Source organism: Macrotis lagotis, chromosome 1, assembly GCF_037893015.1.
Source record: "Macrotis lagotis isolate mMagLag1 chromosome 1, bilby.v1.9.chrom.fasta, whole genome shotgun sequence".
NCBI classification, from domain to species: domain Eukaryota; kingdom Metazoa; phylum Chordata; class Mammalia; order Peramelemorphia; family Peramelidae; genus Macrotis; species Macrotis lagotis.
The window spans coordinates 73,692,761-73,709,505 of NC_133658.1; positions in this window are offsets into that span (position 1 = coordinate 73,692,761).

Here is a 16,745-nt window from a genome sequence, read left to right on the forward strand (position 1 = left end):
GATAGAAGGATGCTCTCTGTAAAACCTGGAACAATTTACATGAACTGATGCTGAATAAAGTGAGCAGAACCGAGAGATCATTGTACAAAGTAATAGCAACATTGTGTGGATGAACTATGATTGACATGGTTTTCAGCAATGTAATGATCCAAGAAAATTCCAAAACACTCAAGACAGAAAATGATATCCACCTCCAGAAAAAGAACTATGGAGTCTGAATGAAAATGGAAATATAATGATTTTATTTTCCGTTTTCTTCTTTTACTTTTTTCATGATGTAATTAAGGTGGAAACATTTACATGACCTTACATATATAAAAGTATATTACATTAATTGTCATCTTGGGTAGGGAACATGGAAGGGAGGGAGAAAATAATTTGGAACTCAAAACCTTATAAACATGAATGTTGAAAACTATCTTGACATAAAACATATATATATATATATATACATACACACAGATACATATATGTGTTACTACATGTTTATCATAGAAAAGAGAAAGGACAGAGTGAAAACTAAATATGGTGTGTGTAAGAAAATTTGCTCAGAAATGTGGGGTTTGAGAAAAGCTGGGAAAACAGAAGACAAATCATCACAACTGCAGTTATGCGTAGAAATGGGATAGGCCTACATTGTCTAGATTGTACCTAGACCTTTCTCAGACAATGAACTTTCCTATCTTACTGAATCACCAAATTCAAGGTATTCATTCAAGGGAAGGGACATTCAAGGGTTCCTTGGTTGAGGGAGGTGACCTCTGGGAGAGAAGTATTTCAGCAATGGACTCTTAGGGAACATGGCCAAGAGTTAGGAAAGGGAGAAAATCAGAGGAAGCAAACTCTTTCTATATGTCAATATCTGAGAGACAGGCTTTGGTTATTGAATACTAGTCATGATTCTGGGGTAAAGTTAAAGGAGATCTGGGGAACTGAATGGAAATAATCGAGTCAGTCAGCTGTATAGGAATTGGAGAAAATATAAGAAGGATAATGCTTCATAAAATTATGATACTAACTCTGTTTAAGATACTACACCTCAGTGAATGAAGAGATCAATGAAAATAGACATTTCTTGAAGAAAATGACTTTGGGAATGACTTAATATAATCTAAAGGAGGAAAGAGAATACTGCAGCTAAGTGGTATGGAAACAGAAATGAACAAGACTTGAAGGAGATCTGGCAATGATTAGATACATGTACTTGAAGTGGAAGATCTGTCAATTGTCCATCAATATGCACTTATTAAGTGCTTACTTTGTTCAGTTCAGGTACTAAGCCTGTTCCATACTGGAGGGTGTGGGTTATATTCATTTTCGCTGACTATTTATTCAGTGGATAAATATGACAAGTCTCAGTACAGAACTTCAAGATGAATCTCAGAACAAAAGAGAAAACAAACTATGATAGATCTTTTTTTTTCTTTCTAGGTTTTTTTGCAAGGCAATGTTGTTAAGTGGCTTGCCAAAGGCAACACAGCTAGGTAATTATTAAATGTCTGAGACTGGATTTGAATCCAGGTACTCCTGACTCCAGGGCTGGTGCTTTATACACTGTGCCACCTATCCGCCCCTATGATAGATCGTTTAATCATTCTATTTCAAATGTAGAATTAGATGGAAATTTCAGATAATATCAGTTTGCTTAGATTGTAAAATAAAGAATTTTGGCTAAATATCCTCTTTGGTCCTTTCTAGAACATGACCCCATGATACCTAAATTCCTAATTTCACAAATAAAAAAGAGTGGTTGATTATAAAGTAAAATGCACTAGGCATTTCAGAACAAAGCTGTTTATTTTTCTGGTACTTAGTTTCTTCAATTTTTACAAGTTGAATTGGACATATTGAAAGATCATTTTTCATTCTAATTCTATTAATTCAAGTTAAATGACTTAACCTAGGCCTCATAACTGATAAGGAGTAGAGACGAGATTCCAACCAAGGTTCTCTGACACTAAGAATTCTGTGTTTTTCACTTATCATATTTTTGGCTATTCATAGATTACTCCAATTTCTGCCTCATATCAAATGTATCAAGAGAGATAAAACCAGGAGTCTGTCCTTAGTGACAGGGTACTCAATTCAGATCATTTAAGCAAAGTATAAGCCACTCAAGGTGGGAGAATTGGTAAGCCTAGTTTAATTAAAATGTCCACAATACACTCAACTGTTCACTTCATTGAGATTTATTCAGAGATATTTGATGTTAATCAAATGTCAATTGATTCCCCAAAAAACATTTATTGAGACTTAACAACTTGGCTATATGTGGCATACAGCAGTTAAGGTCTCGATAAATCTTTTTTTTTCCTAAATCAATGAAAATTTAATTAAAATGCAAAAAAAAAATCCTCTGTCCCATTTCAAATATTTAGTTTATGCAATTAATGTGATGTTATTAAGAGTCTGATTTAGGGACTATGGGTAAGGGAGAGATTTAGTGTCCCTTAAGCCAAGCAACCTTTATCAGGTTACTGCTTTAATAAACAGAAAGGCAAGGCAGACCTCCAGGAACTTGGCAGATGGAGGTGTTGCAGCCATTTACCACTCAAGTCTCAGTTTCAAGCATTCAGAAAATCAGCCTGCTGCAATGGATGTTCAGTGAGGCAAAAACAACACTGGTCCCAAATTGTTATTAGTTTACTGTATGACCTTGAGGAATTTAGTGAACCTCATTTACCTCATCTACAAAATAAAAAAAAAAGATGATTAGAAAATCTCTAAGGAACCTGTGAAAGACAGAGGTCGGGAAGAGGGGCACTAGATTTATAGATTGAGGGTGGGAAAATTGAATTCTGATACTTGCTATCTCAGATGAGACTCAGATTGTCGATTCTTCTATATCCTCACTTGGAGTTTTGTAAGAAGGGACAAAGGTCTAAAACAGTGCCAAATCTTAGAATTCCATGACATTTAAGGTCCCTTTAAACTACAAAATTCTTTATCCTGTCATCCATTTGTGGATGGGAGATAATCTCATTCATAGGTTCTTAGCTTGGGGTTTATATTCCTTTGAGGACAGATTTTTAACTTCCCATGAACTTGAATAAGAAATAAAATACACTTTTATTTTCACTAACTTTTCATTTCCCTTAAAATACAATATTTTAATTAGCATTTACAAATATTTGTTTACAAATATTATTCTGAGGATGGATCTACATGTTTTACTGGACTGCAAAAGAGATCCATGACAGAAAAGTGTTTAAAAACCCATGCTTTAGAATCTGGGAACTGGTTTGCTAGAGATAATTTTTTTTAATTGGAACCACTGATAAATTTTCTTATCTTTGTTTTTTTGTACTTCTTTGTTCTTTCTTATCTTTGTTCTATGTCTAGCTAAGGCAAACAGTGTCAAATAAACTCAGTTTTTACCATGAACAGCAGGTATCAATCTTTATGATGAAAACAGGCTTAAGTTTGACTTGGGAATGATTTAGATTTTCTTTTACCACAGCTTTTCCTTCCATTTTTGCTGATAATCAACAATTACAAAGCACAAAAATTTCAACAAAAAATTTGGAAAGGGTGATAATGGAAAATAGCTTGCTTCCCCAGAAAATACCAATCTAAAACTCCTGCTGCAAGATAACTTCCCTAACCAATGTCAGAGATGGGCTTTTCATTGTATAGAAAAGCAATCCAAGAAGGCATTATTTGTAGTTACCCCATGATTACCCAAGTCTAGGTGAAGACTTTTCTTTCTGTCTCCTGTCAGCTGTAAAGACTACCTTTTAAAAAATCTCATCTGCATACATGTCCTATCCATTTTTTCCTCTCCTGTCTCTTACCCTGATGTGTTGTGCTATTTTTCCCCAATTATCTAGCATTAGGAGAGAATTTTGCCACAATATGTAGACACTGGAAATCTATTTTTAAAAACTGATCAAACCCATATTTACAAAATCCCTAGAAATCCAAAGAATAATTCTCCATTGGATTGCTCAGTGAGGAACTCTAGGGAAAACTACTGCCCACATGTAGGTGTGCTGGAAAACTCTCAGGTCCTCAAATGCTTTTTACAACTCTGATGTAATTGATCTATGGTTATTCAGGCAATTCAGGAATGGCATCTAGGAGACTGATGAAAATTAGCACATGAATAGCAGAGAGAGAGAGAGAGAGAGAGAGAGAGAGAGAGAGAGAGAGAGATGAGATGAGATCTCTGAGAAATGGAACAATGTCTCTGACTCCAAAAACTACTACTACATTTTAGTTCTATGGGATTGAAGATGGGAACTATTTGGGAATGTTTGAATTCCATTTGGAAAAAACTTAGAAATAATTTAATCCAACTCTCTTAATTTTATAGATACTAACATCTAAGTGCAAAACTATATCTGAATGTCTTATATCTAGCAAGGGTTCACTAAAATTGCTCCAATCAAAACAAAATTTATTTTTCATTTTAAAGTAGATAAAATTAGTTGTCAGTCTAGAATTTGAAGGGACCTTCACTTGGGAAGTCATGTCATTATAAGTTTGGGCACCCAGGTTGATTATGTGAAGGAAAAGTAGTATTAAAATTGGAATATTCCTTTCTCAAACCCTTCCTATTTGACATCCAAGAAAGGCCTTCAGAACAGTCTGAGTAATTTGTTCAATCATGGACTTTATATTCTAAGTATTATTGGTGTAGAAGTAATTCTTTCTTGCTAGTATGATGGTGATAAAAGGTAAGTCACATTCTTATCAGGTCCATCCTATCACTAATAGAATATAAATACCTTGAGGGCAGGACTTGTTTCAGTTTTGTTTTATTTTTTTAATTCTTGGCTCTTAGAACAGTACTTAGCACACAGATTAATAAGAAGAGATAATTCTCCATGGAAAATAATTCCACTTCTTTCAATTTATCCTAAAAAAATGATCTCTATATCCTCTACTATTCTGGTATTGCTCTTCTGGATCCTCTCTAACTAATCAGTGTTCATCTACAATGTGATGCCCAGATATAGAACTGCAGAAAATTGACTGAGTGAAATTAGAAGATTGGTTCAAATCCCAATTTTGATGCTAATAATCTATATGACCTTGGTCAAACAAGTCAAGTGCTATAGTCATTTAAATATGTGATTTATTTAGTAATACCTTTCTTATTAGAGTTAAAAATAACTTCCTTCTCAGAATTCCTATAGCAAATTTACTGTGATCATGGCTTAATCTTCCTTATGAGACATCAGGGAGAAAAGCTTCTCTGTATTTTATGGGCTATTGATTCTCATCACTTTAATCCTTTAACATAGAGTCTCCCACATAGTAGGTGCTTAATAAATATATATTATTTTAGGTTTTTGCAAGGCAAATGGGGTTAAGTGGCTTGCCCAAGGCCATACAACTAGGTAATTATTAAGTGTCTGAGACTGGATTTGAACCCAGGTACTCCTGACTCCAAGGCTGGTGCTTTATCCACTATGCCACCTAGCCAACCACTTAATAAATATTTTTTTAGATAAAAGGCTTACACATGTACATAAATGAATGAGGAGTCCAGTAGCCTATGGATTGACTGTATTATTAGCTAGTCTGTGTTTTAATGCTAGTAATACAGCATTACAAACCTTTTTCCTATAATGTTTCACTATCTCTTGGTCAGAGGGTGGGATGGCCATACCCATGATATTAAAGATGAAATTTGAACCAATGTCAAAAGCAGAAATATATTTGTAAGCATTCTTCCCAAATCCCAAACACTATTCAGCTTCTTTCATTAAGTGAAATGTAATAAAAAGAAGTTGAACAGAGACAATTATTTTCAGTCAGGGTAGATAAAGATATTAGACTATCTTGCAAGAAGGCATTTAACTTTCAGTTGTTCTTAAATATATTGATTCTCCCCACTCTGCCACACTGTACCCTTGTTCCCTTCTGTCACCCCATCTTCATACCTCCAAGTCAGACTAAATGAGAAACTAACCTTTGGAGACGTGTCATAGCAAGCTGCTCTCTGGCTTAATCATTATAAGATTCCTAGCAAAAATCTTGGGCAAAATAATCTAGGAAGAGTGTAAAGAAAGGACATTGAAAATCTCTTACCCTCCAGTGATATGTCTAGCAACCATTTCTTGAGATTTAGGTAATATTGTATGGGAACTGATGAAGAAGATGCATATGGGCTGTCAATTACTGTGAAATTGGCAGAATACATCATTAGATATAATAGGGGGTTCCAGAAAAGAAAATTATATCATTTAAATTCAATATGCATAATGCTTTTCTCCATCCCAATGCAAGAAATCCTCTTTGTCACTTAGATTTTTATTCTATTATTTCTTTCTTTCTTGTCCCTAATCCAATTACACTATATTTATCTTCATCATCATTCTTCCACTAGTTTTGTTTTCCTTCCCTTTTTTTCTAACCTGTCACTAGCTCTTTTATTAAAATGCCCACCTTTTCTATTCTCAATCTTTTCCCTCCCCTTGTCCTCTGACTCAAGTTCCCTTGTGCTTTTTTGAATATTCACCCTATGCTTTCAAGTGGCATACACTGAGCATAGTTGTACACAATAGACTTACTGCATGTCAAAGAAATCCTTAGGAAAACTCTGGGGTAGCTGCTAACTCAACTGATTTGTATCATAAGATTTAGAAATGGAAGAGAATATGGAAAGATTTTCTAATTCAACATCTTTATTCTGCAGAAGAGGAAACTGAGATGTGAAGCTGTTTTTTTTTTCTTCTCAAGTTTAGTCTCAGAGGCAGAGAGTGTGATTAAGCAAGATAACCAAAGTTGTCTTCTGACTCTAAATCCTATGATCTCATCGATGTCCCATGTTATCCTCTATGTTATCACCATTTCATTACAGTTTAACTGACCAATTTAGTAACAACTCATGTTTTTTTTTTTTTCAAAATCCTATGGTTTTAAAAGTGCTTTTCTCCTAGCAATACTAAGGAATATGGGTTTCAGTTTGAGTTAGATTGCAATAAATGAGCAAGATGATAATAAAGAAGCTAATGATGATTGATATTGAGAATATATAAAGCACTTTTTGGTTTGCAAAGTGCTTTTAAAATGTTCTCATTTGATTATCAAAACAATACTGTAGGGTCTGTACAATTTGTTACAATTCAGGAAATTGACTGCCAGGTGTTTTGACTTGCCCATAGCCATATAGTTAAGAAATATCTGAGGTAGAATTTGAACTTAGGAATCTCTGATTCCTAGTCTAACATTCTATAAGTGGCCAGATTTAGCAGTCCCCCCAGAAAAGGAAAAAATGGAGGAAAGAAGAAAACTAACCTTATTTTGGCCTGTATAATAGAGGCCTAGTTTTCTGTTTTAAGAATGTGCTCATCTCTCTGTATTCATCATAAGATTATATCTGGAGTACTATTTTCACCCTTGGAAATCTATTTTAGAAGGGATAATAAGTCAATCAGTCAATAAACCTTTATGAAGAAGCTACTATGTGCTTAATAAATGGACTTTGTACTAATTTCCAGGGGTACAAATATATGTTCTAAAAGAAAAAAGACAGTACCTGCTCTTAAGAAGCTTAAAATCTAATGAGGCGAAGAGAGCACACAAAAGGAAGCTGAAAAGGGAAAAGGAGGGAGTAATCTAAGGCAAGAGTTTGATAGAAGAGGCCTAAAAAATGTATAGCTTGTAGAAAACGGGGAAAGGACTGTGATGAGTCCCTCTCAAATAGAAGCTCTGGTGCCTTTTGACCTGTGCTCAGTCAGAAGAGTTGTATGTACTGGTGAAGTGTATCAGACACATTCAATATTTTAATATAATGAGATTTCCTAATCATGAATATCCTGGGAAAAAGAAGGTTTGAAGGAGAGATCCAAAGAAGACCAAAAGCAAAGTAATTGGGGGTGGGGTAGATGGACAAGAAGGTTGGTAAAGGTTCTGTAGTCCATTTAAAAAATCCATTGAGAAACTATGAAATATAGCTTGAAGAAAAGATAATTCTGTGGAATTAGGATGGCTCTTTTGTAGCAGACAGAGAACCAGGAATAATTTTCTAAATTCCCTAAATTATCTCTTAAATCTTCAGTGGTCTTCAATATTAGTAAAAAATTGATACCATAAGGGGACACTAAAAGGGTTTGGACAGGGTAGTGATATTCTGAGAAGTGATGCTTCAGAAAATTAATCATGTAACTTTGAATAGAAAGTACTAGAAAGAAAGAGATTAGAGACAGGGAGATTATTGCAATAAACTGTGAGAAAAATGAGGATGTACATTAGATTGAAGAATATGAATAAAGAAAAAGAGGTGAGGGATGCAGGAGATAGCATTTGAGTAAGTATAGACCATCTGTTTCATTTAGAAATGCAGTAATATCTTACATAACTAAAGTACTCCTAAAATGTTCATTAATTTTCCTGGTCAATTCAGCATCAAATGGAAAAAAAGATTTTTGTTTCATCTTTTATTGGGGAACATATTTCTAATTGTAGATGAATTAATTTTTTAATGATGCAGAATTTTGTAAGACCACAAGGTATTATATTTTATAATGATCATGGAGACCAAAAAATTATATACATTTGACCATGTAGTGTATGGAGAAGCAAACCATTTGAGAAAACTGGGGCTGCTAAAGACCAACCTAAATTTGAATAGGCCACTCCCAGATTCAGAAGTTTTTTCTGTCAAATAGGCTAATCATCTTCCTAAAGCATTGTGTATATTATCCTTGATAACTTTTTTTGAGTAGATTCTATGACAGGGGTTTCTCTATCTCATTAGGGTAACTCTGTTGCTGTTCTTTTTTTTTTATTAATGTATAATAAAGATCTTTCTTGTTAAAAGTTATATCCTTTGGGGTAGAAGAAATATTTTTAATTTTTCAGCAGATACTCCTTCAAATACTCTAGGTTCTTAATGATATAGCCTGTAACTTCTCTCCTGCATATTAACCAGATCTATGTCCATCCTTTTGTGATATGGGTTTCAGTCAATTTATTCACTTTATCATCATTCTCTGGAAATTGTTCAGATTATAATCATCAAGAGTATTGGTGATATGAGTTAGTAAAAAATATTATCAGTCTTGAAGTCAAGCAGAACTGCATAAATATGTTTCAAAGCCAGTGTCTGACATTCCATACCCTGCTAAATCTGTTCTGTGAATTTTTGAGGGGAAGAAATGCGAGTTAACAACTTAATGAAACCCATATTCCTTAGTATTGCTAAGAGAAAAGCATTTTTAAAATCATAGGGTTTTGAAAATAAAACATGAGTTGTTGCTGAATTGGTCAACTGAACTGTAATGAAATAGTGATAGCATAGAAGATAACATGGGACATCGATGAGATCATAGGATTTAGAGTCAGAAGACAACTTTGGTGATCTTGCTTAACCACACTGTCTGCCTCTGAGACTAACCTTGAGAAGAAAAAAAAAACAGCTTCACATCTCAGTTTCCTCTTCTGCAGAATAAAGATGTTGAAGTAGAAAATCTTTTCATATTCACTTCTATTTCTAAATCTTATGATACAAATCAGTCGAGTTAACAGCTATGCCAGAGTTTTTCCTAAGGATGTCTTTGCCATGCAGTAAGTCTATTGTGTACAACTATGCTCAGTGTATGCCACTTGAAAGCATAGGGTGAATATTCAAAAAAGCACAAGGGGACTTGAGTCAGAGGACAAGGGGAGGGAAAAGACTGAGGAAAAGATGGGCACTGGTTAATTCCCTAGAACTACATTTTAGGCAGAGCATTGACAAAATGGAAAGTCTTATGAAAAGGATGACCAAACTTGTAAGGGAATCTAATTGCTATTGCTGTTTAGTCATGATCACCCTGATGCCTTTTTGCAAAGATACATGGAGTAGTTTGACCTTTCTTTCTCCAGTTCATTTTACAGATGAGGAAACAGGCAAACAGGATTAAATTATTTGTCCAGGATCACTTATTCAGTATGTATCTGAGAGTAGATCTGAACTCTGACTCCAGGACCTGTGTTCTATTCACTGCACTACCTATCTGCCCCAATGGGAGCTAGGTACTAAGCTATTTACACAAAGATTGATTCAAGGAAATGGAAATGCTTGACCTGCAGCAAAGAAGATTTGGCAGGGGGAAATATAATAGCTGCCTTCAAATGAAAAGTCATTTGTTGTATGACAGTATACTTGTGGACTTGGGGTAGAAGGAGTTGTTCCCATCCAATTCCCCAAACCCTACATTTAGTTATTATTATGAGAAAGTAAGCTGAGATAGAGATTTGGGACAATTTGGATAACTTTGCCACCATGTATCACTACCTTAGATTCAACTGTAGAAATTTTGGACAAGAAGAATATGGAGGCAGTTTTAGGAACTGTGGTAGAGAGAACTCCATCAAATCTCAAGGAACCTTCTTTCTAGTCACTTTCCAGCTCCTTGCCCAGTGATTTTTTGCTTTTAACTTTTGAAATCACTTCAATTTCCTTGGAACACTCTTCTACTTGGAGATAGTATGTGTGTGTGTGTGTGTGTGTGTGTGTGTGTGTCTGTGTGTGTGTTTAGCAAAAAATACAGTTTATTTAATTTCAGATTCTGACAGATTCATTATGCAATTTATAAAATTATTATCTAGACAACATAGATTTGATATGTGTAGAGTGTAGAGCACAGACACATATGCATATGCATATGCATATTATACATGCATGTGCATATACACAGTATTTTTTTTTAGGTTTTTGCAAGGCAAATGGGGGTTAAGTGGCTTGCCCAAGGCCACGCTGCTAGGTAATTATTAAATGTCTGAGACCAGATTTGAACCCAGGTACTCCTGACTCCAAGGCTGGTGCTTTATACACTATGCCACCTAGCTGCCCCTACACAGTATTTTTTAAAATAATTATTTCACTTTTGTGTGCATAGACTTCTGAGTAATAGATATATAGGTTTAGAAACAGATGATATAGAAATATATGTAGTTATACCTATTTATATGTATATGATGATTATAGATAATAAAAGCAATAAAGGAGGTAGTAGAATTAAAATAACAGGTTTTGATGTTCCTTCAAGGACTCTTATAGAGCAAATGCAATCAGCATTGAGATATTTCACGTAATTTTAACCTTCAATTGTCACTTTTTTTTTTAAAGAATCCCTCATGGGGTGCTTCATGAACCTTCTTTATAGATGATATGTTTGCTTTTCTTTTTGTTTGCTTTATTCACAGACACACTGTAGCTCTCCACAAAGCATCCCAGTTTACATTTCTGGGTTGTGAAATAAAAAAAATCAACATTTTGATCATCTGTGCTAATCAAGGAGAGAGGTTCCATCCTGCACAAAGACGAATTATGAAGGCTATGAAGAGAACTCAAAGATGACTCAAAAACAAATTAAAAATTAATGACAAGCAAAATCAAATTCCTTTTGTGGCCAATATTGTTCCACCTGCACATTGCTATAAAAGCCATCACAGAGAGAAACACATTAGTTTCTAATTTAAAGTGACTTCCTCTAAGAAAATAATCGCTAAACCTCTAATGACATTTCTCTGACAACTTCCTAATCCTTAGGAGTTGCTGTTAGGAACTGTATTCAGCCAATTCCTTCTCTCTTCTGGTTCTCACCAGAGTATTTCAAGGAAATGTAAAAGCTGTATTCTGTGTAAAGAAATGTAAACTTTTAAAAGCATATCTGATGGCAAGATCTCACAGCACATAGTAATACAAATCACATATGCTGGCATTACTTTTGTCATCTGCTACCAATGGCATCAATTACTCAAAAGCAATAATAAGGAATAACAACCAGACAAAATTGTTGTATAGATATTTTGCTTTAATATAATCCAACCTACTTCACAACAGAACACCTAGCCCGTTATTATTGCTTTTTCCTGCCTCTTAGCTATGCTATAATCAGTGTCATAATATGTCATGCAGAGCTAGTCATTTATTTGTATTTTAAGTTTATTCAGGAATATTTATAAAAATATAAAAGTTCCAAAATCCAAATGTTAATGGATATGGTTAAGTTCATTTGTTCCTTTTAAGTAGTTCCTTATTTTTTCAGAACCTTTCCCTTTTAGGATTCTTCTGACTCTTGATTTTTTTTAATATTCTCCTATCATGTTATCTCTTAATCTGTCCACCTTTTGCTTCTACACAAAAGGCTCAAATTTAACAAATCTAGGAGACACAGTGGGCTCAAAATTAAACTGATCATTCTGAATCAAGGTTCATTTGTGATTCTTAGATTTATAAAGCACTTTTCTCACTAATACCTTATGCGTATGTGATGTGGGCAATATTACCCGAATTTTATAGATGAGGAAGCCAAAACTGACATAACAGTTATTTCCTCACAGTTACATATCTAATAAAGAGTAATTGGGAATCCAATTCTTCCTAATATTGCTCAGGGATGTGTGGAGTATTGAGGAAGGATTAGCACTGATGGTGTGAGCCCCTTTCAGGCCTGCTTATCTAGTTGTAATGTCCTTTTGGCTCCCAAATCTCAAGTATGACTCAAATGTGACTTGTATACACAGTGGCTACACCACAGTAAAACTATCTTGATAGACTGATTAAAACAGGTTTAGGATTCCTGACAGGCCTCCAAACCATCAATGAGTTACAAGTATGTTTACTCTAAGCATGTGAAGATTTTTCATGGTGGAATGAATAGATGTGAACAATCTGTTTCGACTGCCACAAAGACAACTGAAGCAGACCTTGTAGCCTTAGAGCTTGGTTTGGACATTAAAACTATTCTGCCACTGGATTTCAAAGAGCAAATGAGACTGATGATTTTGGATAAATCTACCTCACTTATATCCAATTCATCCAGGAGTCAAGACCTCCTCACCTGTGATGTCATTGTTCTTCTTTGAAAATGAAGGATGAATAACAATTATAAACAATAATTATCACATTACCTTATTTGCTGATTTTGATCCTATAAAATTATATTAATATTACTAAATAATTCATATTTATTATCTGGAGAGTAGTTATTTACTAACATCCTCAAGTTATCTAGCCTATGCTTCAAGTCTTCAGCAGTGGGGATTCTCAGTAAGTCCTGAGGCCAGTTTTAGACAGCTTCATTGGTCGGAAGATTTTTCTTACTTGGAACCAAAATCTACCTCTGAATCCATTGTTTGTAGGTCTTCTCTTAGGATATAGTTGGAAAAGCCTAATCTTACTGTCACATAGTAACTCATCAAATACTTTAAGATAGCAATCTCCCCTATTTTGTTTTCCTTCTAAATGTTCCCAATTTCTTCAAAAGATTTTCACTACTATCTCCTAAAGGCAAGCATTAATGGATAAAACAGTGGAAATTTGAAATGATTGTAGTGCATAGGAAAATAAAGTTAAAATGGGAACAAATCCTACAGACCACTTACAACCCTCATCTTTTACAGATAAACAAACTGAAACCCAGAAACATGAAGTGATTAGTCTTTGCCCCCAAAAGTAGTTAAGTAGTAAAATTAGGATTTGATCCCAGGTCCTCAGAAACCAAATCTAACATACTCTAAATACTTGTTTCCCTATTTACTCACCAGTGTGACTCTTCACGTCTATTTTATCATCTGTAAAAATAAGAATAATCATGTATAAACCCTCTAACTCAAATGATTATTGTGGTGAAATCATGCTGTTAACTTTAAATCACCACATAAATGTAGCAAGCATTATGATGTTACATAATAGTAATGAAATGTTACTGTATCATGAAAGAGTTTTAATTTGCAGAAATAGAGCAAGCAGCCATGCTAATAAGATTTCAGATACTCATAAACCATCCTCATCTTATTGGTGGCAACAGCAGCAGCTGCAGCAGCAGCAGCAGTGATGTAGTGGTGTTTAATTTGATCATTTCAAATCAAATAGCTCATTGCTGCTATATTATCCGACAAGTTCCTCTAACTTGAGAATTAAAGAAAATAATCTCAGAGGGCTTGAATTTCCTGTTTGTCAAGAAGCTCTGACCTCAGATACAAACAAAAAAGAGGAAAAGCAAGATCACTAGTTCTTGTGGAGGATTTTAAATCCCATGTTCACAGATTCCCTCCTCTGTGTGACCCAGACCTTAGCAAGCTTTACTACATTGATTGATAATCAAAATCTCCTTGGAGAACATTCAGAGACCTAAGAAAAGAAAAGACTCTTAGACAAGCATGACCCTGCAATCCTACTTGCCCCTGTGCCTCACTGGAACAAGGGCACTTCACTTTCCTTCTTGTAGTCACTAAAAAGTTTTTTTTTTGTTAATAATAATGTGATGATGGGTGCTTTCCAGATACTAGTAAGCGAAGTCCTACTTCTCTGTGCTTATATCTTTTCTGCAGGCAGTCTCAGGTTAAGAGAAAGACAGATTTCTTAATTGAGATAACTGGTGACTTCTGCTTCCCCTCTGTCTCTATAGTTTAATCATACTGTTTTTCTTTCTCTGATAGTATTATTCTTTATGACCATGGAGCTGATTTTAGAGACAAAGGATTTTTTTTAAATAATAATAAAAATAATTTTCAGCACTACCTTTAAGTTGATGTAGTTTCATAGAAATCAGCTCAGAATCTTAATCCAAAAGGCATATTATATAAGACTATTTTTTCATTATTAACATTAGTTTGACTACCTTCATTTTTAGATTTAGTGCATCCACACTGGTAGATTTTCTTTAAAAACAAGAATAAAGGGGCAGCTAGGTGGTACATTTGACATAGAGCTGGTCCTGGAGTCAGAAGTACTGAGTACAAATTTGACCACAGATACTTGATACTTAGCTCTGTGACCCTGGGTAAATCCTTTTACACTATTGTTTTGCAAACTACCCCCCAAAAATGTATGTAAAATTTTAATTTTTGTTGGTTGGAGGAAGTTTGCTTCATCTTTATTCCTGATTATATTGCCTTCTTCATCTCTATCTAGGGAATAATTCCTTATAACATAGAAAAAAAGAGATAGAAAAATAAATTCAGGGGAGGGAACTAACCAGTAACTCAGTAGTCTCACAATATATTTGATGTTGCATACCCATCTCTGCAAAGAGAAAAAAAGGGAAAAATATTTTCATGTCTTTGCTTGGCAGTGTTTGGCAATTTTAATTTCACAGATTTCAATTTATCTCTTCATTCTGTGGCTCTTCCTCCTTTACTTTTCTTTCTTTTTCTTCCTTCTTTCTTTCCTTTTTTATTGCAATGATGCCATGCTTACATTTGACTTCACTAGTTGGTCTTCAATCTGAAGCAGTTCACATTTCTTCCTGATATTATTATGAGTTTTTTATATTCATCATTTCATATGGCATTTCATTACATTGATGCTCTATAATTTGTTTATTTATTTTAAAATAAATGGATAACTATTATTTTCCTCCCAATTTTTTGGTATCTATAAAGTTTAACTGATTGATTTTCAGGATATTTAAAAGAGGATTAATGTCCTTACCTGGAGTATTATTGTCTATGTAATAAGTGAGAAGAGACAGCAGTGGTAACTTTATAAAAGGTAGACTCCACAAGATTTAGAAATTGTTCAGATGGGAATGAGTCATCAAGGGTGATTCAGTACCTTTTTCTAAAATATTCTAATTATTTGATCATAAGTTAAATGACAAAAGATAAAAAAGGTAGCAAACTTTTGTGCCTATAGGATTAGTGCATTTCCTAATGTGAATAATGAAGTATACTATAGGAGAATTATTATGTGTATGTCTGTATGTGTGTAGGAGATGATGAGTTTTATTTTAGGCATACATTTGAGATACTTATAGGACAACTATTTAAAAAAGGTCAGTAAATATATTTAGTCGAATGGAACTAGAGGTCAGGCAGAAAACTCCATGTAGATAAATTGATTTGGGAGTCATCTAGATGGAAATGATCATTAAATCCTTAGGATCTGATGAGGTCACTGATTGAGTGTAGGAAATAAACAGAACTGAGACTGAAGTAGAGTTATCCCTTCCATAATGCAGGATTTAGGGATGTGGCACCCCCTAAAGTCTGCCTTTGTACCAGAAAAGGAATATGATTTTTTCTTTTATGAATTGTTTACAGTAACTTATTCTAAAATCTGGGTTAAATCTTTGATCATAAGTTAATTGACTCAAGATACAGGAACTTAGAGTTGCAAAGATCACTGTGAGATCACTGTAAAATGTCACATGAGAGAGAGAGCTTGACATAAATATGCTGACATCCCCAATTCAGTGTGTACAACAGTTTGTTTTGTTACAAATATAATTTTAAGGAAAAAGACATATATATATATATATATAATAACTGTCAATTATATTATTAAGCAGTATAATGTATACTGTACAGAAAATATTATATGGAAAAGTAAATATATTTTATGCATTTATATGTTAATATATTTCTATATTTCTTCTATATTTTATTATTTTTAACTTTTAAAAAATTTTATATTTATGGTATTAAAGATATATTAAAGTGATATGCAATACTAGCTATATTTTATATGTTTCAGAGTTTCTAAACTTTACTTTCTGTATAGACTATTGGCCATCGCACATGCTCTGCAGCTTCTGTAAAACCACCTCCCACACCAATTTTAATTCAGTTTCTTATGCTGACCCCCATTATATTGAAACCATGATGGGGAAAGTCACTATGCAGATTGTCCATATGTGAAAGGGATAACCATTCTTGCACTATTAAATGGAGAGGTAAATGATGATTAACAGACTAAGAAGTAGTCCAAAGGAAGGAGCCAACCTATTTGAATGTTGTATCATTAAATAAAAGTCAGAGAGGGGAGAGCATCCAAGAAAAAAAAAAGATGATGCACTGTG